Source organism: Cygnus olor, chromosome 2 (genome assembly GCF_009769625.2).
Source record: "Cygnus olor isolate bCygOlo1 chromosome 2, bCygOlo1.pri.v2, whole genome shotgun sequence".
Taxonomy (NCBI): Eukaryota; Metazoa; Chordata; class Aves; order Anseriformes; family Anatidae; genus Cygnus; species Cygnus olor.
In genome coordinates, this window is record NC_049170.1 from 94,962,189 (window position 1) to 94,986,217 (window position 24,029).

Below are 24,029 nucleotides of genomic sequence, written 5' to 3' on the forward strand. Positions count from 1 at the left end.
GCACACAGTCAGCCCAACACAAGTATGATTTTCATTTCTTTGTTCCCGATTAAGGAATCTGCACCTGAATTTTAATTGTGAGAAAATGTGCCCAATACAGAGCAAGAGACAGAGAAAGCGTGCCCTTGGAGGAACTCCTGCTGCAGTTATTTGGCCTAAATCACTAAATATCTTACATTATGTTTAATCATTATAAGACAGATAAACTAAGGGTAATGACTGCAGCAGTGGACAAGCCCTGATGATTAGCTAAGGTACCTAAGGGTGTGCATTTTAAAAAAACATTTGCATAACGATGTGACTGTTTAAAAATTACATAACAGTACAATAAAACTGCCAGAGAATGGCACAGTCCAGCTGCCTCAGGTTAGCTGATGTGGTCCTGAATCTCTCCACCAGCTGCTTTCTTTTCTGAACTGCTTGTCCACTTGAAATGTAAAGGCACACTTTTCCAAACTCCACCGGCTCTCACAGTTTTCACTTACATATAAAGCCTCTGGCGGGCTGCATGCTGTTTTCTCAGAGAAACATTTCATACCTGTAACATATATTAGCACCTTAAGAGTTACTGCCAAAGGAATACCAGCATTTACAGATCACCTTTATCTGCTGTTATGAAGTCGTGTGCTAAATATTGCTCACAAATGTATGTGATAATACAGATTGTGTAAAGCAGTTTTCTCTTAAAAAAAAAAAAAAAAAATCAACGCTGCCAACCACCTGCTAAACTCTCAATACATCTTAATCGTTTAATTGAACGGTGAGCTGGATTGTTAAAAACCTGTTACCACTAATGTGCTCTGCACTCCAGCTCCAGCACTATTATTTATGATTTTAAATCTGCATTTAAATACCAGTCATTAATTATTCATCAATAATTAAAAATTAGGGGAAGGTCAAATGTAACCTCCTATCTGTGACTCATAGAATTGAAGATACTGAGCACTGAGCAGTCTGACCAACTCTAAACATTGGGCTTCCTGTGGTAGATTAAGAGTTATACAAGACCAATGACAAACGAATCACCAGCCAGTGGAGTTCTTTAACAAAAAACTGCAAAAACATGACAAACTGAGTAAATAAATGACTGTTTTCTAAACAAAAGGTGCTCAATTTCATCCCAGTTTCATTTTGCTAAAAAGAACTTTGCTACCATGAATTCTGAGCTGCTGCCAGGATTATTGTTATGTAGCAGTCATCATTTTGTATTGAAATTGACGTTTTTTTCTAGAGAAGTTGCAGATTGGTTCAGAAACATCCTTTTACTTTTCTGAACAAATGAATGCAGCTTCTATAACATGTAAGAGGAACATCTTACAATGGATGCATGACAAACTGTCCCTGAGGAGACTTTCTTCAAGCTAAAAAGATAAAGTGGTTCCCACTTGGCAAAAATTCACTATTGTTTTAAAGAAGCAAATGAAGGGGGAAAAATGTATTTTATGTTTACTAACCATTTAGTAAAAGAAAATTCTTCTTCAGAAATAAGAAAATACATTACAAGCTGAAAAGCAGCCCCCCCACCACCACCCCAACACCACCACCAAGAAAACCAACAGTTTTTGTTGAGAGTGACATGCCTTCAGCTTATTAGCAGGGTTTACACTATTTACTCTATTTATTACTTGCAAAGACAACAAAGGGAAGAAAGTATGGAGAAGTAGCCTTTTCTCCCAGTAAAACAAATTGTCTAAAGAACATCACTTTTCAGTAGAATGAATATGAAATAAATAGGTCCAGGGACTCCATTAGCATGTAAGCAGACATTTCACATGAAATTTGTGGTGGCAGGTAGAGAGAAACACAGAAGAGAAGTATTTGTATTTTTTTAAATCCTGGAAAATAGAAGTATATTTTAGCTATGTCATAACCACTGTAATACTACTTTCACACAATAGTTTATAAACCAAGCTATTATTAAGTGATCTGTGAGTAGGCTGGTGTATTTTTTCCCAATGTCAATGTAACTCTTTCCTGAGGAAATGCACATTGCAAATCTGAAATATTTTGTGATTGAATGAATCACAAAGGATTCTTCAATGGCTGAGGCATACTTTTGCTTCCTCTCCTCTCACACATTTGGTATTTAATCTGTTCTTAAGCACATTAGCCTCATCTTCTCTGCCATGAAGTATCTGTGGAAGCTGAAATATGCTGACTCCTCCTATGCTTTAACTATAGCCCAATTAAACTTCTGCTTCTGTAATATTTCCGTGGGCCGGAAATTACAGGGAAGAGTAGAATGGCATTGTCCCATAGCTCTAATGAGGATAAACACAGGGTTAGGAAGAAAAATACCTTTAGCTGGTAAGAAAACTACGTTATTTTTTGCAAATTAATGTTGGATACTATGGACATAGAATGAAACGGATATAGTGCTCTAACACACGCACAAAGATGTTTGCATGCACAGTTATCACTCTGAACAACAGGAAACATTTAAGAAGGGTGTTTGAATGACATTTATTCAAACTGAGCCCTATTATCCCTGTTGAGTAGACAGATTGGACATAGGTCTATTAAAAAGAAACAGTGTTTAAAACAGTTAAAAATGCAGCACTTAATTGTTCATTTCCAATATATGTAAGGTCATACCTTATGTGTGGTATCTATGTACTGACTACGTACTGATTAAAATGAGTTTAATATATTACTTTCCTGGAAAGTAGGTACAAATGAGTCAGAAAAAAAATTGATTAGTTCTGTTTTGCAGGTATCAAATGTGGGAAAATTAGCAGTGATCAAAAATGTTCTTGTTCTGCAAAATACACTGACTTCTTGCAGTGTTTTAAAGTTTGTTTAAATATGCAATGCAAGGAAATCCTACGTATCAACACAGATCTTGCTTCCATCTGAGGTACTGTAAACCACTGTTGATTTCAGTGGAGGCAGGATCAGGTTCTTAGAAATGATAACAAACCAACTCTGAATTCTCTTATATTTACCAAAGATAGTTGTCATCTTTGACAGAGATGCAGAAATGGCAAGAATATCTATTCATGTGCTTTAGACAGTGGCTTTTAACAGCAGGAAAAAAGATATCAAAGGGGCCAGCTTTACAAGCATATGCAAGAGTCGTATTATAGATGACTTTTCCGAACAAAGGTTTGCAAGATCAGGCCAAATTAATTGTGAGGCTTTCACCAAGCTTTCAGATAGTGAGGAAAAAGGGGAGAAATGGTTATTAAAATGGTATTTTTAAACTTGTTGCAGGGTACTGACAGGGTTTAAATTAAAGTACAGTCGTTCAATATCCTTGAATTAGTACTTTTTTATTAACAGACAAAGAGCACTCCATTAAACTTCTGTTTCAAATCACACTACGTGTCACTAAACAATCAGAGCATGTTTTCTCTTTCTTTTGACCTTGGCAATTAACATATAAACTTTCAAAGCACTACACTCAGACCTCTGAAAAGAAATATGATACAGAACACAATTAGTGACATAAAGATGAAGGAGACAAATAAAGGGTATCTAAATATAAAGAAATTTCCTAAAAAGTCTTCCTGAAAATGAGACAGTGTTATTAGAGATTAGACAGTTTAAAGTGAAAAGACATCTGACATTTGCATTGATGCTGTAGTAGTGTAGCTCTGACTTACAGTAGGTGTAATTAGAGCACTCACTCTATGGAGGAAGAAAGACCTGTCACTCTTCGGCAAAGCCCCAAGCAAGGCAGAACAGCTAACAATGTCTTATCCTTAAATTACGCTTCTGTTATGAAAAAAAAAATAAAATAGAAAAACAAGGTTTGAGGTGGATTGTGTAGTGTTAGTAACCGAACCTTTCTCTGCTTCTTTGTTAATATTATTACAGCAAGTTATTACATATTTTTTTGAAGCCCAGAGGACAGCTCAAGATTCATCTGCTTGAGTAAATGCACTGATAGGATTATTTTGGAAAAGCATGATGTAAGCAGGCTTTTTCTAATAGAATGAAACCCCTCAAGATACTCATAATTAAATTGATTAATTTGGCTTGTGAAGGTGCACTGTGTCATCTGATTTTGGAGGCAGACAAATATCCAAGTGTTAGAATATCATTGCCTTCTTGTCCTTTCTTTATTTACAGATAACGTACTGTTGGCTAACATGGGAAACATCTCAGACAAAAGCTTCTTTTCAGCTGAGCTTATTGATCAGAGTTGTAAATTTTAGTTTTCTCAAAGCCTGGACAGGAAAGAAGTTCCATGCATTGGAAATGGCTTTGAATGTTCTAAAATACATGAAATGCAAACAGTTCAATTCCTGTTCAACCTTGAAGACATCCCCTGTAAACCCCACTGTTCATAAAAAAATCACCTCTTCTACTAAGAGGAGTTTAGACAAAACAGATGAGGTTCTCACTCTTACATGACCAGGCACAGAGTACATGATACCCACAATGATGCCTTCCTCTTTTCTTGCAATGCTATTGATTTTTCTGTCATCTGCCCTCAGAGATGCACTGGAACTATTTTGTCATTATGTTGCTTGCTGTGAGACACACGAAGGACAACAAAAAATCTAATGCTGTTCTCTGAAATAGTAATCGTTTTACAAATTTCAAAATGGAGATTGAGACTCCTTGCCAGATAGTTTCGTGAAGGGTAGCTGACTTCCAGGCAATGGCCTCACACCTTTTCAGGCAAGTAATGAAGGTTTTGTTTTCTAAGGATACCTAAACATTGTCTATTTAGATGGAGCAATACCTTTCCAGGGAAGTTGAAAACAAAACAAAGAATTATTGACAGTTTCAATTTGTAAGGATCCTTTTGGCTACAGTGACAATGAAGAGAATGTTATGGGCTTCACTTGCCAAACTCAAGAAAATACATAACTGAAATCTATGCCAGCAAATGAAATATAAGGCACATAAGCAAAAACAATACAATATAATGGAAAAATCAGAGCTACTTGGCCAGTAATCAATTTAGGACTACCAGGAAATAAAGCAAACTGGACCATCAAAGAAGAGTTTCTGAATAGCTAACCTACTTCTGTTGAGTAGGCATTGCATTAAAGTTGATCGTCATTTGAACTACTTATGAATAATTGATTCAGGAATAATTTCACCAACAAAAATCTCCAAGTTCAATTTGCTATGGTTTGTGGAACATATTTATATCCATTTATAACAATGCTAATCGACAGCAATCCAGACTTTGGAACCCTTAAAAAATTAATTGAACATCACAAACTCAAATACAGTCGATCAACATAATCTAATAGAGTGTCTTCAATAGATTACCTAAGAAAGTTCAATCATAATCACAGGACCCTTAACTATTTCTATTCTCCTGTGGTTATTAAAATAGATGGGATTTGCCAGTATGTCCTGAAGATTAATGAATCAGATTTCTGGCAGATCAGAGTGGGAAACTAAATCAGAAGAACGCTGAACAGCAGTCTGTCCTCACATGCAGTTTTTGTCAAGAGTTCCATTTGGAGTATCTTTGTTGATCACAATAACAGAAGCATGACCCCAAAATGAACCTAGATTCCTGTAAGAGAACTGTACCTACAGTTGCTCCCCAAGATGAATAAAATAAATAAATAAATAAATAAAAATAAAGCAATCTTGAAATATTATGTCATCTTAATGAAAGATTTTCAATTTTTAATTATTAATCACAGAATCACAGAATTTTAGGGGTTGGAAGGGACCTCGAAAGGTCATCGGGTCCAACCCCCCTGCCAAAGCAGGTTCCTTAGAGCAGGCTGCCCAGGTAGGCGTCCAGACGGGCCTTGAATATCTCCAGAGAAGGAGATTCCACAACCTCCCTGGGCAACCTGTTCCAGTGCTCTGTCACCCTCACTGTGAAGAAGTTCTTTCTCATGTTGGTGTGGAACTTCCTGTGCTCCATCTTGTGGCCATTACCCCTTGTCCTGTCCCCACAAATCACTGAAAAAAGGTTGGCCAAATCCCTCTGTCTCCCACACCTCAGGTATTTATACACATTGATGAAATCCCCTCTCAGTCTTCTTTTCTCCAGGCTGAACAGACCCAGGTCTCTCAGCCTTTCTTCATAGCGAAGATGCTCCAGGCCCCGTATCATCTTTGTGGCCCTCCGCCATCCTCTCTTTCCAGGAGATCCCTGTCTTTTTTGCACTGGGGAGCCCAGAACTGGACACAGTACTCCAGATGAGGCCTGACCAGGGCAGAGTAGAGTGGGAGGATCACCTCCCTTGACCTGCTGGCCACGCTCCTTTTAATGCACGCCAGGATCCCATTGGCCCTCTTGGCCACGAGGGCATGCTGCTGGCTCATGGTCAACCTGTCGTCCACCAGGACCCCCAGGTCCTTCTCCTCAGAGCTCCTCTCCAGCAGTATTTATTATTAATTAATGAGATAATATATTTCCTTTTTCTTTTTGAATTGATGAGTGAATGCTACAGAAGTAGACATTTAATGTCATATTAGTTATGGACATACAGACAGCTAAACAGAAAATGTATGTGCCCTGTAGTCCTACACTGAATGTCTACTTACATACAACAGGAGAGATGAAGCATATTTAACTCAATGCAACAACAAAAGAATGATGAGTTATAAGATCTCTGGGTTTCATGCATATTTACATGAGAGGACACTAAATGCAGAGTGTCTTTTCACTTAATACTGTCTAACTTTTTGCTGTTATCTATCTCCCTTCCCACCCCAAAGGAAATTACATTGATTTCATTATAAATACATTTTTATGTACAAGTGCATGTGCCTTGCTATGTAGGACAGCAGCACAATGAAAATAACATCTCACTTGCAAATCCAGAATAAATATGAGAAGGGTCTCTAGTAAAAGAAATGGTTACAGCACAAGCTCTGCACAATCAAAAAACATACCCTGATGTACCTGAAGTGATGAGGTAAGGTACTACGTCTTCTTTCACCTCATAGGTACAAGAGACACAATGTTCAGTGACAGCAACACTCTTCCTCCTCATAGGCCCTTCACATGATGATCAAATTGGTGGCTGGTATAGAGCACCTCTGACATTGAGAATAAATTTTGGCTACAGAAATCTGAGTGTTACAAAAAAAAAATCAAGAAAAGAAGTAAATCCCAAAAGAGATCTTAATAGAAAAAATGTACTTTTATTCTACTTCTCCAGTTCTGTTCAGTTTGCGTTCCTAACCAATTTTTCAGGTTTCCTACACAGCTTTATCCAAGAAACTGATGTTACAAAACATCAGAGAAACTGTTTACAAAACAGTTGTATTTATCACACATCTTTGCTCAGAAATGAACCTGACACAGCAACATTGACAAATAATTTGGAAAATTACCATGCTCCAAACATCACTTTCAAGAAATCCCTCCTGGAACAGTCCAGTGAGTGCTAAAAGAATCAGCAGCAGAGTATTATTCTTGCTTTCACGGAAGAGGGCTACTGGGCATGAAGGAACTTCTGCAATAAGCATACATTTTTGTGCATGTCTTCCTTTCCAGATTATTTTGGTAATTATGTGGCTAACCCTTCACCTACCAGGGAGAGGAGAATCCCTTCAGGTTTCAGGAGTGCAACAGCTAGCAGAAGAGCTCCTGACGAGCCAGCTTCATCAAAGCCACACTGCCACAGAACCAGAATGTCAAGTACAGATGGACAAGGACAAGTAAACCTCTGCACCAACTGAAAGCATCCAGTGGTTCTTCCTAGAATCAGATTTTCATGTTTGATGGGTTCTCTTTGATACAAGAAAAGAAGCAAATCCCAAGTGAATTATATGGTGAGAATGTTACCAGGTTTCATGCCTTCACTGCCTCTTAAGATGACCTGAACAAAGGTGCCCTATAATCTAAGAAAGTGAAAGCAAGTATTTGGAGATTCTGTAGCAGGAGACTGGACCTGCACCTTATAAACTACATAAACAAGGATCCCTAATTCTCCGCTACCAATGCAAAGAGAAGACTCAAATGTGTTGTGAAGCAAGCAGACCAGTCTTTCAACACTGAATTGTAACGACCATAGTGAGTTGCATCTAAGTAGTGCACTTTGCATCTAAGTAGTGAGCAGAGTTAAGTGTGGTACCACATTCTCCCCTGCAATGCAATGTCAGTTCCAGTGGAGAAGTAGTCTGGTTCTTGCTTCCTTCAATGTGCATGCAGCAGTCATCATCGGCTTGCACATAAGTAAACCACACACTTCCAAGGCTACTAAGGTTAAACCAATATGTCAGAACAGATTGAGCATTAATTTGTGATATGAAGATACGAAAAAAAATTTGGAAGTTTGATCTTCAGATCCTTTTTAAGATAGAGCCTCCTGAGTTCAGGCAAATAATGCTGTTTAGGACTAATACTGAAGCAGACATAAGGTTTAAGAAAATTGCCTTAAAAATGGCAATTTTATATTGTTGGCATTCTTCCTATAAGGAGATTCACCGTTTCCTTTGGTGATGCTTGAAATGAACCAGGATCTAGAACCACAACCCCCAGTAATATAGTGGTGTGAAGCTATTGTATTTATAGAAATACATTTTCTACATACATAAAGAATGCATGCCTCAGCACCTACATTTTCCCTTTCCTACTTCATACCACTTTCATTGTCAAGGTCTGGCATAAGTGTCTGGTTTGGCAGAACACTGAGGGATGTTGTCCTGAGAGACCTCTCCACTGTGCCTATAGGGACAGGGCAGCAGTGAGGTTCCCCCTTCCTAAGACACTCCAGAGAAGAATCCTGTTGGGGGAAGCAAAATCATAGCAGCTGCTCAAACGTGGTCTGAGCAGAAGGGAAGAACTAGCTCACTGGAAAGCAACCACCTCCTTAAGTAGGTCTGCAGACACAAGTGAAGGACACAAGTTGGAATTTTGCAGCCCCTCTCAAGGGGTCCTTTCCTCATAAATGAGTCTCAAAAAAAAAAAAAAAAAAAAGACAAAAGAAAATAACAGGGCTGATACAGGCTGTGGATGATAATGAGATATCTTTTTGTCATCCATTTCAAACTGTTCTTCAAAACACTTAGAAGTATATTTTTCTTCATGGTCACTCAGTATTTTTAATGTTATGACATGCTATGCAGCATACTGGTAGGAGATTCATATTCTCTGTTCAGGGGGGGAAACATAGAACTGAACAACTGAAGAAGTTACAAGACTTTTATTCAGGGAGTAATGTGCGTTGTCGTGGAATAGCAGGAGAAGACTCGGATTATAGGTTTATCTGTCCCTTTTTATGGGTGACCTTGAAAATGCTTAGAGAAAGCTGGAGAGAAAAGCAATTACATTTTTGAAATTACACACCACTGTTCTCATTCATCTTGATAAGCACTTTTAAGGAATCCAAAAAAGGCTGGAATAATGCTTTTATAAGAGTTATAGAGACCTTGGTTCTGCAGAGTCAGTTTTAAAATAAATTTAGATGTACAAAGATGAATTTTTATTTCCTTTGTGTTGCTAAATTGGCCAGTTCTAGAAAAAAAAAAAAAAAAAAAAAAAAAAAAAAAAAAAACCACTGCAATTCTATACTGGGGCAGTTGGCAGTTGGAAAAAAAAAAAAAAAAAAACGTGTACAGGATTTTTTTCCTTGTTCTGAAAAGATATACAGCAACTTGGTTTATGTTGTGCAGCCATCCCTAATGCATCACAAGAACCTGCATTCGTCCGTTTCTGTGTGTTTAGAAGTGTGACTGAAGTGTTGATAGGAAGCTGCATTTATAGAAACAGGACGGTATGCAAACAATAGGCACAAGATCTTAGTTATTCTTATTCCTGCTCTTTAAGCTCCCCCGTGTTCATTTAGGCATGATCTGTCTTCGTGTCTCTTTTGCTCTCGTTATTATCTTGCCTTACCAATTAGGTAAGGTACTGAATGGCCTGTTATTCCAGCCTGGGAGGGCCGAGGGTCAGAAGGAGTCATGTTTAATGCTAAGTAGCTGTGAAATGCTAAAGGCTGTAAATTCATCAGGGCAGTTGGCCTGGCCCACTGCAGGGCAACGGGTGTAAGTGCTTTTCTGCTTGAATTACGCGTTGAACTGCGCTAGCTTTGAAATGCCAGCATCCAGGCTGAGCTCAGCGAATGCTCTACAAGCGCAAAACTCCAGCCTCTGCTCTAATAGCAGGAGCAATAGGGGTTATATTTGGAAGCTCTTGGCAGCAAGATAGAAAAGGAAACTTCAAAAATCATTCTGCTTCTTTACTGAGGACCCCCTTAGGAGTACTACTGGGAGGAATTGTGTCGACCTGCCACCGTTAATAGTCACTCAGCAACCCAGCGCAACCACCGCTCCAGAATCAATGTGTGGCAGCTATTCAGTAGCAGTACCACATCTGATGCTTGAAAGGATGGAAAACACGATATGTGACAGCTGCTTATGAATGATAGTGATAGTGAACAAAAAGCCTAATGGGTACTGGAGTCTTCCCACCCAGCATACAGAAAAGGCGAGGAAGGGAATGATGACTTTTCCTAGCACGGCTGCACTCTTCAGCAGGCACCGTCCTGTGTGCCAGATTGGCATCTCCAACAGCTCAGCAGCAATTATTCACATGCCACCTCTGAAGCTGTGGCTTGCTGCTCTCATAACCTGCACTATATCACATACCATACTGCTGACTGTACATCAAGAGGTTTTCATTTCTTGGACAAGAGAATAAGAGACCAACGGACAAATCAGAAAATGATAAAATCTATTTGTCTAGATTTGTGCAAGGAAAGCCAGTGTTTTCATAACCAACATGCACAAGGTTAAAATCTAAGCAAGGCTAGGTTAGCTTTAGAAAGGTTTTCTGATACACCAGAAAAATGGCCAGGCTTTATGATATATTTTTACAACTGGCTTTGTTGGGAACGTGGTTTTATATGTCTTGGCATGCTTGAAATTTAGTATTTAGAAATATCTAAATAATTTCTGGAATTGTTGATTGCTTCCTGAAATCCTATAATCCTCAAATTTGATGTACAGCAATGCATTTTCTATGGTAGCTTTGCTTATGTCTACTATATGGCTTAGCATAACAAACTTTTAACTCCACATCTGAATAGATACTTGTTATACCTTACTTCAGTGCACTTCACTCTTCACTGTGTGTGCATAACTATGACTGGTATTTAGATAAAAATATTCACTTGTTCTGGGAGGGAATCACATTTGTTAATTTGACTGAAACTTTAAAATGTGCCTCAAAACAAATGTCATAAGTTATTCATTGTGACAAGCTCCTATAGAAAGTCTTCAGTGTAAAACAATAACATCTCTAGCATGCAGAATGGCACAACACCTGCTCAAAAGGAAAAAAAGAGGACAAGAAGAAATATCATCAGGAAATAGCCTATTTATTAAAGACATTATAAAAGCAGAGGTGACTATAAAGTTGGGGTAAAAAAATGGGTGTTATCACAGGTCTAGGTCAGTCATCTGTCTGTAGAAGAAAATCCTACACACAATTGTCAGTAGCTCCTCTTAACCTTTTAAAAGTCCTAAGAAAGTATTATTTTGTAGATGTCAAATAGAAAGACTGCATTAATATTCCCATGTGTGTTAATAATTAAGAACTATTTTTACTAGGTATTTTTTAGTTGTCTTAGCAAATGCTTTCTGATATTATGCTCAAATTTTTGTACTATGGTATAATTTCTTTTGGTTTAAAATACATAATCAGCTTTTCAAATATTTATATACCACCAAGAAACAATTTCAAGGCTATCTTTGACTGTGATTTTATCTTCATTCTAAGGAACAAAAAGGTTAAGATTTTAATCCACTGTAAGGGTTTTGCTGAATAAACCTCTTGTTTGTAAGAGTTGGATTAAGACAACACCGAGCCTACTTCACATAACTACAACACACTGAATCTTGTCAAGAAAATAAACTCTTTTGTTTATCCTTACTTATGCACAGGCCTACGAACAACTCTTATAACCACCTAGTGATCCTGCCTACGTTATCTTGTCTGCAAACATGTTCTGAATGCTGAAATAGCTGAAAGGAACATACAGGATTAGGAAAACACACAGAAGCTGAAAACAGGTTTTAACTCAACTATGGGAGAAAAAAAATCCCCTGCACCAGGTGAAGAGCTTTACAGTCTCTCTGATCTCCCCTCATCCTCTCACATTGTCTGGAATTGCCCCACTTTGTGAGAGAAAAGCTATGATGAAAAGCTCCTTAGAATGATCCAGCCAGAAGGAATACATCTACTTTAATTTTCCTAAGAACAAATAAATCAGTATATAGACAGCTGCTTTTATATTATGTTTTTCAAAAGATACAGTTAGCACTGGTTAGAAAAAAATGTTAGATTTGAGCACATAAAACAGAGACCCCAAGTTGTTTGCAAATCTGAAAAATACTGCTTAAAACAAGTTTCAGCTTTTGCATTTTAGCCCAGGATGTCCCATGTATGTTACAAACTTCATCAGCTGTCCTTTTGCCATTAATGACAGTTGACAGCATCAGCTGAAGAAGTAGTGAGGTAATTGTTTAAGGACATTATCTAGCATTAGGCTGCAAAGGAACAACTGCTTAACAGCGTAAAGGAACATTACACAGCAATTTAGGACAGTTATTCTGGTTTCCTGACATACCCTTCCAATGACCCAAAATGGACTTGCGCCAGAACTCTGCATTTGTTAAATTTGCAGAATCTCAAGACTGTAACTGATCCAGTAGTTCTCTTCAAAAAGATTCTCTACCAGTATCTGGGTACACCTTCTGTCACAAGACCAGCAACTTCAAGCCAACTTCTCAGGGTCTACAGGCCTCTGTTTATCAAGTGGAATGAACATAAAGCCCTTGATATTTTACTATCATAGTATTTGACTTGCATTATGAACATTAGCAGCACCTCTTCTTTTGTAATTGAGGTGGAAGACTGTATCTGTGGCACAAAACAGTTGCTAATACCAGCATTTTAAAACCTGGATTTGTTATTGAATCTATCTGACAGAAGCAGGCTTCTCTGCCCTCTTCTAGCAGAGAAGCCTAATAACCTGTGCTGATGTTATGGACATAGAGCAGCTTCAACCCATGCTTTAGAAGTGGAAGCCACCATAGCCTGAGATCCTATAGGTTCTGTAAGAACTTACTGTCACACACAAAGAAAGAGATGCATTTTCCAAGGTTTAGACTCAGCAAAACCCTCTCATCAAATCTGAAGTGATCCTGGTTTTTGCTACCTTGAGACTGCACTTTTGCCCGACTCAACACCTGCTGACAGGAGGGATTGTAAAATGATTCCCTGCCTCCTCAAGGGTAAAGACAACTTGCAAGCAAGAGGAAAAATGCCCATCTGCAGGTCACTCAAAATTATCTGGTTTGTTTGCCATTCTGAGGGGAAGAGGGAGGTTGTTGCCAGAAACGGAAAATCTGCTCAACAGGGCACATAGGTCAGTTTCAATAAACTTCATGATCCACATGAAAAGAACTCTGATTTTCTGACTGCTGTTTTCCAGCCATCAAGCTCTTAGACCCCAACCTAACCACGCCTCTCTACAGGCTCATGACAAGCTCTGGGCCTGCAAAGCTGCAGAAGGCCAAGCCAGGACCTCAGTTTGTCTAAAAATATGAGGAATTATTTCTTTTTTAGAGAACACATATTACTTTTTACATGAAATTTTAAGTTGATGGTATCATTTCAGAAAAATTGGGGTTATTTCAGATTTTTAATTTTTTCTAGGAAAAATGGCATCTATTCTTGACCAGTTGGACACGCGCACACATGACATTACATGATATTACACAGAGAACCAATCAGTAAATCATAACTCATGACACAGGCAAGAGAAGATAAGGTATTCCCTTCATAGAAGGAGGCCTCAACTACAACTCACAGGTAAGAGTGTCAAGTAGGTTTATGTTTCTCTGAACAAAGACTTTAAAGTTCTAGAGTACTCTGTATATAAGAAGTTGAGTCAGAAAAACAGATACAACTATTTTTCTAGCTTAATGTGGTCACATGCCTATAGTTACTGTTTCCATCTTTTTTGTTTGGTTAGGTTGTTTATGATCAGAAATATAAGCTGCGGTCCTTCACTCATAATTTGAATGCTACTACTGGCATTTCTTATGAAAACAGTCAGCTCTACTTCAAGGCTGTACCACAGGGAAGAAAATCTGGCATAGTCTATCTTTAAATCCAGTGGTATTACTCCCACTTTATGATGTGAGATAGTTTAAGTAGCATGGGACATATCACAGATCAGAGTCCTCTGCATAACAATTTTTTCCTTTGGCAATTGGCAAAATGTCGATATTACTGCACCATTACATCCTCTAAAATGCTGCTTTTACCAGAAAGGAGTACAGCAATGAAGTACATTCGATTAAAATCACTGATTGAAACTAGAAATGTTCACCTGCCACAGACTCCGCAGAACCAACAGCAGAAATAAGTTTAATAATACCAGTACATAAGAGCATCTTAACAGCACTGTTGAACTACAAGATTGAAAAGCCTAGTCCTTTCTTTCTTAACTTTCTGTTACAGAAAAAGTGGCAAACGGTCAAAAATGCCACTGACATTCCTCTTTTCTCCTTCACAGGAGAAATCTAAGCATTCCTATAAGCAGCCTGAGAATCTGGTGCATATACAGTGTCTGTCTAATACCTGTTATATTATGTGCCAACAAACAATAGAAGTGCTAAAGTGCTATCCTTTCCTTGGAGTTCATTTTATAACACATATAAAATTAAATGTTAACATTACTAAGTACTACTGTGTTTGTACATGATTACAAGAAAAGCAATGCTTTTCCCTGCTTCAAGTTAAACACTAATGAGACCCAGCAGAGCAGTTGCATGTGGAATGATAAACAAGGACAGAAAAGCAAAGACCAATCACACAATCTCCAAAACAGACAGAACAAAACAGGAGCTAGAGAGAGAATTTAATGCTGCTAGTACTTTCTGATAATTTGGTCCATTTTTCTTCATACACAAAGAAATATTAGAGGTCCAAGAAAGTAATCTGGAAATATCATATATTTCATTCACCACATTTCTTTTGACACAAAACCTCAGGCCATAACTGAAGCACAGACTGACAGAAGTTTGGCTCTAATGAAAAAGAAAGGTTTGGAAACAGATACATAACTGTTACTCATCGCAATGGAAAAAGTATTATAGTTCCATGTAAGTACTGCACAATGCCAAATGCACAGGGTACATTTTTTGTCTCAAGCAGATCACTGCATTTTGCTTATTGACAAATTCAATCACAAAATCAACTAAGAAACAGATTTATTTTTTTTCTGTTCAGTGTATAGAAACAATCCCAGGGGATATGATTTTGTAAAACTAAGATAAAATTCCTATATAAGTTGCTGAGTTGGAAAAGACAAGGTAAGATAGAGCAGAAATTCTACTTGCAAAGGAAAAATATTTAAGTTGCTGCCTGGACTTAAAAATCTGATTGAAGACACTAGACAAAGACGAGTCTAGTGTGTTCTTTGTGTTTTCTTTTCAGATTCAAAAGAATCCAGCTAAGTCCATGGAAAATGTGAATTACTCCAGTGACACAGTACTTCATATATGATCCTGCACACCACTGGCCGGTTTCAAGTAAATTTGAAAGGGAGGCAGAAGTCCCAAATATAGTCACTTTCCTACAAGCAATGTAGCTCAGAACACGTAGAACTCTGCCACTTGACATTCTTTTTGTTTGCAATAGTGCATGCAGGTCAGCTAATCTCTGCAACTATCGCAAAAGGGGTCACAAATCTGCTCTCTCCAGGCTGTTGGGTGACTCCAAGGAACTGGTCAGGCTATGGAGTCAATTAGGATTAGGCAAATGAGGCTAGATAACAACAACAGAAAATTCCATTAGATTCCTTAGAACACCATTCAGAGACAAATCTGGTTTTGCATTTTTTTTTCATTTACAAGTAAAACAAAACAAAAGTAAACAAAGCAAAGCCACAGTGTTCTTTTTGCAAATAAGGGCAGTAAACTTGCTCTTCCTTAGGTGTTCTATAAAGCACTGCATGATCATTGCTTAAGTGTTGCTCTTGCATTATACATTTGGAGGTATGCAGATTTGTCTGGTAACCAAACATATTTTATTATTTAATTTTATTTAAGTTTTATTTCTATTCTACAATGAAAAGGAAAACTTGCTTTCTTCTTGTCACCTGCAAACTAACAAAAAGGATAATTAAAATGATTACGTGTACAAATTGGGACATTCTAGTTAGTTAATTTACTTTTCTACAGGAAGCGTAGCTTTCTGGATTTCCATAATGTAAAACCATTTACTCTTCTACTGAGTAGGAATTTCTAAACACAATATCCCTGTGGTATGGTTTAAGGACAATTTCCACAGTAATACATTTTTTTCCATAATATATATGAAATAAACATATGGGTATAAAACACCACCATTTCTTTCAGCAGCAGCAGTAGTAAAAGGAACAGTTAGTGAGCTCAGCAAGTGGACCTCAAGCAAGTTTTTACAATTCTTTGTCAGGAGTTTTCATTGTCTGGTGAGAAACATCAGCCACTTTTCTAATAATTTATCAGTAAAGCCATAAAGAAGGGACCTCTGCTTAGTATTCATTGATGCTTCCATAATTAAAAATATAGCACAGATTTATTCATAAAATAAAGAACACATTCACTCGGTATATGTGATCATCTTTTCCCTTCAAATAGGTTCACAGGATCAGGAGTCTACACTCATAATAAAATCTTCCACTCCTAATAAAATGGAGAAAAAATATAAACTGGTGAAGAAACACACTCACAGTTCACAAAGATGAATCACTATATATGTTGGTTAATAATGTCTCAATTTAAAACAATATAATTCCTGAAAATGGTGTATCATTTGCTTCATTTGAGCATTATTTATATGGCTTTGTCAGTAATTACCAGAAGAAAACACGCACTTTTAAATCCTTGGTCCTAAAACTTGCATGTAGGCATCCACTACTCAAAAACTAGATTGATAGCTAACAGCAATATAAATGTTAATCTATTTCTAATCCTGTAGAGAGCTGTTTTCTCTAACAGTTATGGAAATGGAAATGATGTTAAAAATGAACATACTACATTTCATGCAGCCTACATATATATTCTGTGCAATACATATTTGGAACATAAAAATGTAAGCATCCTAAACAGAATGCCATAATATATTAAAGATCTTATACATCAAAATACTGGATGCTCTTTGAGAATAGCAGAAGCAGGATCTCTGCTCCCTTGGACCACTGATTTGGGAATACATATGTTCTTATCCTTCATACAAGTATACTTATCTATTATACTTATTCTACAATATTCAGTATGTCTGGATTGGCAAGTAATCCATTTGACATTGACAAAAGAGCTATGGAGAAGTCTTTTAGAGTAAAGTCCTGCATCTACTGGCTTCAGGAGAGGTAGCATTTTCCCTCATCTTTCCCATTTATTACAAAACTGATTTGGTTCCATGGGAAGAGATGCAACAAATACAAATCTATTTCTATATCTGCCTTCCTATACTCATGCCCTAAATCTGGGGATATTTTTCCTTAAATGTATAACTCCTCCCCTCTTCCCAAAATCCTACTGCTCTTGTTTCGATGAGTGTACCGAAGACATATTTGGTACCTAAACTGAGGAAGGTCAATTTCAATCTAAGTGATGGGGGAAAATTAATGAAAAGTCACAGAACTTGGGGGATTGGGGAGGAGGAGAAGAGGGGGGAGGGGGAATGTATTATAAAAATAACATATTTTTGCCTAAAGGTGTATTGAACAGTTTGTTGACTTATTTATACACAATGATTTATAGATAGGGTACATAAGGACTATATTCAGTTATGAAATGTCCATTGTGTCAAACTTTCTAATACCCTGGGGGAAAAAAAAATCTACTCTCTGAACATTTTTTCTAATGTGTCATTTATTAAAAATATTACACAAAAATATGTACCATTTTTCTAATTCAAGGATGGCTGCAGTACAAGGTTTCATGTTATCACTCAGAGAAAACGGCATATCAAACTTAGAGCAACATCGGCTCTGGTGAGGCTGCACCTCGAGTACTGTGTTCAGGTTTTGGCCCCTCGCTACAAGAAGGACATCGAGGTGCTCGAGAGAGTCCAGAGAAGGGCAACGAAGCTGGTGAGGGGTCTGGAGAACAAGTCTTACAAGGAGCGGCTGAGGGAGTTGGGATTCTGCTGGAAAAGAGGAGGCTCAGGGGCGACCTTATCGCACTCTACAGGTACCTTAAAGGAGGCTGTAGCAAGGTGGGGGTTGGTCTATTCTCTCACGTGCCTGGTGACAGGACAAGGGGGAATGGGCTACAGTTGCACCAGGGGAGGTTTAGGTTGGATATTAGGAAGAACTTCTTTACTGAAAGGGTTGTTAGGCATTGGAATAGGCTGCCCAGGGAAGTGGTTGAGTCACCATCCCTGGAGGTCTTTAAAAGACGTTTAGATGTTGAGCTTAGTGATATGGTTTAGTGGAGGGCTTGTTAGTGTTAGGTCAGAGGTCGGACTCGGTGATCTTGGAGGTCTTTTCCAACCTAGATGATTCTGTGATTCTGTGATCTGAACATCTGGACACCCAACAGAATTCCCTTGAATCCCTTCACCTCATCTGTCTTTGCTGTCCCTTCTGAAAGAGATGAAATGCATGTATCTGAGCAGTGTCCATCTACTAGGCTCATACGTCTTGCACCAGAGTCAGAGGAGTCACGCAGTGTTCTCCCTTCCCTCTTCCAGTCCTGACATTTGTTTCTGTATGAAAAGGCACTGAAGCATTCTTCTGCAAAGTCTGAAGATGCAATCCAGACCTATAAAAGACCTTCATTTGAATATCAAATCAAAAAGACAGCCTTTCTTCACAAGAAAACTGTGGGTCAGAAAAAGTCACCATAAATGAAATGTGGTCTTCAAAAAACTCATTTTTGTGAAGAGTGCTGTTATCTGAACAGAAGTGCATTTTACCTGTGACCTTCAATCAAAACATCTCTGTGATCTACTCCATGGCAGTGTTTCAGTAGAGTTTCATGTCGTCCTGACTCAGCAGCCTGCACCTTTCCAAGCCAGAAATGCTGATGAAGTCTAATATCTGTGTTCCATTTGTGTGCAAATACTTCAAAGACACAAATAAATTCCACTGCTTATTTATGAAACACTTCAGAGCTGTGGCAGTGGACAGATATTAATGCACAGCTAGGGACTTATTAGTTTCTACTGAAGTTCCAGTGCCAACAGTATGGAAGTATTTGTAGCAAAACTGAGATGCTCACTGAAGTCAGAGACTCGAGAGAATGAATCTAACTCTGAACTTCAAAACTTACCAAAATGCATTTTTTTCTGTCAATCTAAAAATGTGGTTTTTATTGTTGTTTTCCTAAGCTTACTGTCTGTTCTCCAGTGTTGGAAAGCTGGGGGATGGGAACGAGGGGCAAGAACCAAAAATCAAGGAAGCTTTCTCAAAAGATAGCTCACCTACCTGTTCTCATGCTGTCCAATTTCAGATTTTGAAGGTGTGAATTGCTCCAATAATCTGAGACAATTTCCTGGCTAAAGCTCAACTAGTTGCTTTAAAATGTGAAAACTATTTCCCATAATTTGCACTCTTCACTCTTGCCTTAAAACTATTCTGTAAGCCGCTCCTGAAAGGCAACCCAAACCATCTTATGACAAAGGATAGAGAAATATTATTACTTCAGCCTAAGTCAATCTATTAGTTTATAACAGCACCCACAAGAAATCATCCTTGCCCATCAGGCTTCAGTACTCAGAAACAAAGCACCCAACATCTCTTTCCTACTGACACTTCTGTTCATTTTTCCTGTACATGTTGCTTAACCTTAGAGGGTGTTACATCTGAATTTAGTTAAAAGTCAGGTCCTGCATTACCTTTCAGTATCTGTGCTTTGCCTTGCACCAGCACCACACATGGAAATAAGATGCTCCGCTTCTTGGGCTGCATGTTCATGAGTGGAAAGAGAAAGTGAGAATGTATATTAGGAATGGAGCAAAACTGGGCAGATCCAGTAAAGCTGTAGCTTCTACCTTTGCATCTGCCAGTATGTTGAATGTGACCATGAACTCTAGTAGATATTTGATGTAAGATTAAAACGAAATGGCAAAAGTCACCATTCCTTGCCAGCCATGCCACATTAACTACCAAAAATGCAAGGACATTTTTGCATAGTCCATCAGCAGTCACAGTCATAGGCTTGGTAATATTAATATAAAAGTTAAGGTGAAAACTGTGAGGGTTTGGGGAGAAAACAGGATTTTTCTGTCACAACAACAGCAGACAACTGGAGAAGACACTGGGACTGTATAGCTCCAGCTTTCCTGGTTGTTTGTGCAGTTCCTGTGCTACAAGTTTTATTCCAGAATGGAAATGCAAATACACTGTACCTACAAAAATGACCCAGATGATATCAATTCGCAAATATTGTCCTCCAAAAAGTTTACTGGTACCTTATATGATTAAACTCTAAGACATCTACATTGAACATAAAACTAGTATGATCAAACTCTACCTTCCAGTCCTGACCTTCTCCTTCATTACTTTTAGTTATGTTTCTAGATATTACTATTTAAAGCTTTTCTGTGATTTATAGCACATTACTCTTTTACACACTTTCTTTGGTTTCCAATGCCAGGTCCTAAATAAAGGCCAAAAAACACTTCAAACAACTTAATCCTTCCTAGAAAAGGCTGTTAGCATTCAAAGATGACATTACATCAAAAGCAAAGGTTAAACTCCAGAATGCATTCTTTGAATGAAGTAACAAAAGCTCTATTATATCCTTTGATCACTTGAGCTCACCTGTAGGAAATGTTACACCTTTTTATTAAACTGTTGAATTGTCTTTGCTGTACAAGCTAGAGACATTCTTGACAGGCTTAAAGTTATTAACACCTCTGAGGAATGCTCAGCAGAGCCTATAATACTCTCTCATGTCTATTCATGTTCCTACACCAACTCTATAGTTTCCTAACATCCCAGGCACTCTTTCCACTTCGTATTTGTGTAATAAATTTATTGAAATGAGTGAAATAACAGCATATTGGCAAAATTCTCTATGACACAGATGTGCCCAGTAAAATATTTGATGGTTACAAATAAAAAAAACTAGCACTAAATTAGCAAATTTATTGGGTTACCAGGACAGATTTGTAAAATAAATCACTAGTTAATTACTGTCAAAAATAAAACTTTGTGGCTTTTATTAGTATCTGGCCGGTGCATTTACCACTGCCCATTACCAACTACTGTGCACACAGTCAACCCATCTTCCATTCACATAGCATATTTTCATATTCTCACACAAATTGACCCACACAACCGATACACACTTTCTCTGTCTCTCTTTACACTCATAGACATATCTAGTTTATAAGCATGCAAATATGGCCTATTAAAATAAAAATCAATGCTGCATCTTTAGATTCTCTTCTTTTAAAGATTTTGTTAGACACTTATTTAGTTTTAGAAGTATAGTCAACTATAAACATACCTTCTCGTATATTTAAAAAAAAAAAAAGAGGAAGAAAAAAAAAAAGGTTTATAAGAAATTTCTGGCAATCCAGACTGCTATTTAGTTTTAATATCTTCAGCAATGAACAGCTGAAAGTTATTTTCTCCCAGCCTCTGTGGGTCCTTTGTTTCCTTTTATTTCTCTGGTTCTTTTGCAGAGCTCATCTCTTCATGCTTAAACAATATTTATATGAAAGCCTAGCACGCCTGCATTGGCACAGTCTTTCAGACACACACAGGACTCAGAGCTGATTCTACTTTTCACCTCAAGTTCTTCTCTACACACATTATTTCCTACATGTCACAGAGCTTTTGAATATTTCTAATACACCTTACACTTCAGGTTCTGAGCTGTCTTCTGCTGAATAAGCACTCATGCATAAAAGCTAACTACCAGGCCATCACTACATACGTATACAAAAAGAATTCTAACATAGGAATGAATGCGATGAGACAGCTAAAAAACACAGCACAAACAAAAACCAAGTATGAATGCCAGTACCTTTTCAAAAGAATAAATATCTTTTAATAAAGAAATGCACATGCTATCTGTATTGTAGGCATAGCTCTACACACAAGCTAATACAATCACTAAAAATTAAGTTTATATCCTTCTTTCATACTTGACCTATGATTTTCCTAGAGAACTTCTGACTTACTCATGCTTCTATTCTTGGCCTATTTAGAGATAACTATTCAGTGGAGGCTTACAGTGAGCTTCTGGATCTTAATCCTGTTGTCTTGATTAGTCTCTCTAATGATTACACAGTTTGATTGCCTCAGAGGGAGGAGGAGAAGAATGGGGTAGAGGGATAGGAGCAGTTTGTATAGTCCCCATTAGCTTTTGATTACAGGAAAAACAAGATAGTGTCATGTTGGCTGAGTTCAGTGGGGAGGAAGGCAACGTGCCTTGGAAAAATTCTGCACAATCAAGAGATTAGTAGGATTAAATGTAACCAAACCTTTCCTAAAACAGAAGGATAAGCAATATGTTTTTAAATGGTAAACACCGCCTCAATTGTTGACTCATTTGTGAACCTACTAACACAGTGAGAATGTGAGTAAGAATAAAGCAGCTGCCTTTACCTGTTTCTCTGCTGAATCCCATGGAATAGATTTAAGATCACTGTACCTATCTGACTTTGTTCACTAAAGATTTATGTATCTCTTCAACCTTCAACTCCATTGGGCAACAAAATGTGACTCATTTCTAAAACTACAATTTTTTCTGTACATGTGGGTAACCAGAATGAATGAGTAAAAGCTACCTCACTTGCAAAATGTTTTCATTGGCACTTTCCACAGGCTTTGAGTGATTTAGAGCTTGTTTTTCATAAAACTTGAAAATAGATTTCATAGCAATTAACCCAGAAAAAAAAAAAAAAAGGCAATTTCCTTTGAAAATTTAGAGGATGTAAAAATGAACTCAATAGACTTTTCCTTTTTTATTTTTGATCCCTTCTTAAGTTAACAATTAATTTTTTCCTTTTCTCATTTTATGAAAATAGCTCATTATTTGCAGTGACATGTGGAAAATTGCTCTACTTCAAATGTCCCCAGTTTCCAGAGAATAATTTCATCTTTTCCATAATCCTATTGCTGTCTCATGCAGAAAGAAAGCTTCGTGCTTCCCAGAAAAGCCTTTTTCAGTCCCATCAGGAACTCTATTACCAGAAAGAATATTCACACCAGTGAAAAAACATACTCAGTACCATCCTCTCCTAAAAGCCCATCTGGTGTGATGGCTCTCACTGGAGACAGCAGCTCCTACGACTGGAAAAAAAATATGTCACTTCCTCACCAAGCACTTCAGTATGTGCTGCTAACTTTTAAGTCATCCATCACTGCTCATGTCAGCTTGCTCATCCCTCCAAGTCACAGTATTTAGTTGAGAGGGCTAATTAGAGTGAAGTATGCAAGATACATGATCCTAAAGGCCATGAAAAGTTGTAATAATTCCCTCCTATATGTGCAGAAACACCAGAAGAGTGGAGGAGCTTTGGCCTGTCAGGTGCTATTCTTGCAACATTAAAATAAAGATGTTAAACAAGACTTTATATGGAGTTTATGTAATAGGCTTAAGAGTACCTATTGTGTCAACACAAATTGGTTGGTCAATAACTGTAAGGAGAGAGAATATCTTTTATGAGGTCAGGTGATTTAGCTATAAAATACAAAAAAAAAAAAAAAAAAAAAACTGAAGTCCTTCATCAAGTGAAATACTCTTGGTTTCCAAATATGAGTTAGCCCATGTAACTCCATTTCCAACCAACCTGAGGATCTAAAAATGAAGGTAGCAGCATAAGAGAACTGAAAGTCTACAGCTCGTGTAGGTATATGGGCTGAAACTCACAACAAACTCAAGCATAGCCTAGAAAAAAAAAAATTAATTTCCTTTAACTTCAGATAATTGGCCTTATTACTCCTCGGGATGAGTGTCAGATTAGCATTCCCATAAATATGAAGTAAGCAAAGTTCTTTACATGGACCTTCCTACAATACCTAAACCAGAGAGCAGTCAGTATCATTCTTTTTCTGTTAAGAATCAGAATCCAAGCTTTACACCGCTTGTGGTAGAGCATAAAGTGAGTGGAAAAAAAAAAAAAAAGGGGG

General features: G+C 37.7%; 1 long non-coding RNA gene across 1 annotated transcript; it reads right to left on the minus strand.

Moving 5' to 3' along the window:
- Positions 1 to 18,377: 18,377 nt before the first annotated feature.
- LOC121066674 lies at positions 18,378 to 22,565 on the minus strand. Its single transcript, XR_005817912.1, has 3 exons — positions 22,503 to 22,565; positions 19,778 to 19,844; positions 18,378 to 18,702 (listed from the first exon to the last, which is right to left on the minus strand). It is a non-coding gene; the product is annotated as an uncharacterized LOC121066674 (long non-coding RNA).
- Positions 22,566 to 24,029: the final 1,464 nt, after the last annotated feature.